Source organism: Gnatocerus cornutus, unplaced genomic scaffold, assembly GCF_029298725.1.
Source record: "Gnatocerus cornutus isolate USDA-ARS CGAHR unplaced genomic scaffold, icGnaCorn1.1 ctg00000312.1, whole genome shotgun sequence".
Lineage (NCBI taxonomy): Eukaryota > Metazoa > Arthropoda > Insecta > Coleoptera > Tenebrionidae > Gnatocerus > Gnatocerus cornutus.
Window position 1 is genome coordinate 21171 of NW_028275631.1, and position 3444 is coordinate 24614.

Here is a 3444-nt window from a genome sequence, read left to right on the forward strand (position 1 = left end):
GATGTCGTTCACGAAACTGTTCATGATAGACATAGCCTTGCTGGAGATACCGGTATCGGGATGGACCTGCTTCAACACCTTGTAAATGTAGATGGCGTAACTCTCCTTCCTCCTGCGCTTCTTTTTCTTGTCGCTCTTCGAGATGTTCTTTTGAGCTTTTCCGGCCTTCTTGGCCGCCTTACCGCTGGTCTTGGGTGGCATTCTCTTCTAGTCGTCGAGTTAAAAAAACGTTTAAAAACAGAAAACGAGACAGACACGACGTGCACGTTACGACGAGTATACTCGATCTAAAACGCCGCACACCTAAAATCCCTCTATTTATAACGAGCGAGCGACAAACAGGCGCTCCGCCTTAGTTCGTCGTTCGACCATTGCCCTAACGAGATGGCGCTGTACCGACCATATAAATTTCTAGCCTTCGCCGCGTTCGGCATTTATTTCAAGCCGTACGTTTGTCAGTGCGCTTCGTGTCAGTCGCAGTAGGTGTTTTGCTGTTTATATCGTATAACAACATGTCCGGAAGAGGAAAAGGAGGTAAAGTGAAGGGAAAGGCGAAGTCTCGTTCCAGTCGTGCCGGACTTCAGTTTCCCGTCGGCAGAATTCATCGTCTTCTGCGTAAAGGAAACTACGCCGAAAGAGTGGGTGCAGGTGCTCCCGTTTATTTGGCGGCCGTAATGGAATATCTAGCCGCCGAAGTTCTCGAATTGGCAGGAAACGCCGCCAGAGATAACAAGAAAACCCGTATCATTCCGAGACATCTTCAATTGGCTATAAGGAACGACGAGGAGTTAAACAAGCTCCTTTCCGGCGTTACCATCGCCCAAGGCGGTGTCTTGCCCAACATCCAGGCGGTGTTGTTGCCCAAGAAGACCGAAAAGAAGCCTTAAATTTAATTCTTCGCCGCCGTCATCTCGAACGAAAAACAAAAACTTTTATAAAAACCATCTTCACATCGGCCCTTCTCAGGGCCAAAAATTCAACTCGAACGAATTGATTTTTTCGCCAAAATACAACAACCTATGAGAATCATGTTAAAAAGTCTTTTAGATATTTTAAAGTTAAACCGATCAATTAATTCATTATACGAGCGTAGACTGAACGGAAGATTTTCGATTACATTCAACCAAGAAAGATGATTTTTACGACTTTTCATCGTAATTTTAGAAAAATTCAATGCCCGACTAAAGCACGAACTCGACAACTCTATCTATAATAATTTATTGATTATCTAATTCAAGAAACATTCCGATTCGTCGTAAATTTCTTCACATTTCGCACATTAATCTGTTAAGAACATACACACACACACCGGTCGCCTATACGTGCTCTCCGTCTCGATAATTTCTTGCAGCAGCAGTCGTCAGCGGTGAGCCGTAATACTACAATCAATCGTTTTATTTGCTATGAGATTTTGTTTCAAGTCACGTCTGAGGAGAGTAACTCTACCCCATATTGGACATAACCTCAAATATACTCTTCGTGGCAAAAAACGTTCTTTTAACGATGGTCATTCTAACCTAAAACTGCTGTCAAAATTGTCAAAGTCGCCGCCTGGATCACAAATTAAAATGATCACTCACTCCGTACGATTTTCATTTCGATTTGAAGACAAACACACAATTGAGCAACATATTTAATTCGTTTGATTTATTTTGTGGTTCTGAAAAAGAACCGTTTTTTTTTTGTTTGTTTGTTTGCTTGCCTGCGGGGGGTTTGTTGTTATTCCTCTGAGGATGCGGATACACGTCATAAATGATAAAATTAACCGCCGAAACCGTAAAGGGTACGACCTTGACGTTTCAGGGCGTAGACGACGTCCATGGCGGTGACGGTCTTACGTTTTGCGTGTTCGGTGTAAGTTACGGCGTCACGGATGACGTTCTCGAGGAAGACCTTCAACACACCTCTGGTTTCTTCGTAGATGAGACCGGAAATACGTTTCACACCACCACGACGAGCCAATCTTCTGATCGCCGGTTTCGTTATACCTTGGATGTTATCGCGTAGAACTTTGCGATGACGTTTGGCGCCACCTTTTCCCAATCCTTTGCCACCTTTACCACGACCGGTCATCTTGATAAAATTAGGAAATTCTTCGTACAAAACGACGTAGCTTCGACCAAGTTCGTTATGGAACTAACGTCAAAATTTCATTCCGCGGGACTATTTATAAGTTACGGCAGCTCCACCTCGCGTTAAAAAACGAATCCACCAATGGCGTCGCCGTATGACTCATCGAGTTTATAAAACGGCCGTTGGCGCGACGAAAATTTTCAGTTGACTTTCGAACGTTCGTACGTACGGTCGGTCGTTCGGTCGAAGCAAGCAAGCAAGCCACTACCTACGTTAATTCTTTTCATTTGATTCATCCGATATCCGAGATGGCGAGAACTAAACAGGACGGCTCGTAAATCTACGGTGGCAAGGCACCTAGAAAACAGTTGGCCACGAAGGCGGCCAGAAAAAAGCGCTCCCGCCACCGGAGGGTGTCAAGAAACCTCACCGTTACAGGCCCGGTACGGTCGCCCTTCGTGAGATTCGTCGTTATCAAAAGAGCACTGAACTTTTGATCCGCAAGCTGCCTTTCCAACGTCTCGTCCGAGAGATCGCCCAAGATTTCAAGACCGATCTCCGTTTCCAAAGTTCGGCCGTGATGGCACTTCAAGAAGCCAGCGAGGCTTATCTCGTCGGCCTCTTCGAAGACACCAACTTGTGCGCCATCCACGCCAAACGTGTCACCATCATGCCGAAAGACATCCAATTGGCGAGACGCATTCGTGGCGAGAGGGCTTAAATTTCCTCCATCCATCCATCCATCCATCCGATCCGACCATCTAGAATTAACAAATTCTTCATCTTCGAAGGTGTTAAAAGAAGAAAAAAAAATCGGTTCTTTTCAGAACCACAATTATTTTCCAACGAATTGAAAATTTATCGTTCGCGCATGCAACTTTTTGAGATTGAAAAAAAAAAAAAAAAAAAAAAAAAAGTTAGGTTATGTGATTTATTCACAAAATTCGTACTTACATAAAACGATAAACTTTTGCTTTTTTCTTTCACATTAAATTTTCTTTTAACTGAGACTATTTGAAACATTATTATATAATAAAGTTTATCATTCTTTGTAATAACACTGTTTCGACAGTCAAATGAATAGACAAGAAAATCAAATGAAAGTATGTATCTCCTCAACAGAATGTGCATTGTCCAAGCGAATCTTTCGTTCGTTTCTTGAAAATAATTGTGGCCCTGAAAAGGGCCATTTATTTGTATCGATGGTGCCCCTACGTCGATATATACGATCGGAGCACGTTCCCGAAACCACCAGGACGTCGTCGTCGTTGAAAAAATTAATCATCGTCGTCGACTTTTCACTTCTTTCTCTTGGGTGAAGCGGTTTTTTTCGCTTTGACGGTGACGGCTTTGGCCGTTTTTCGGTTTCGG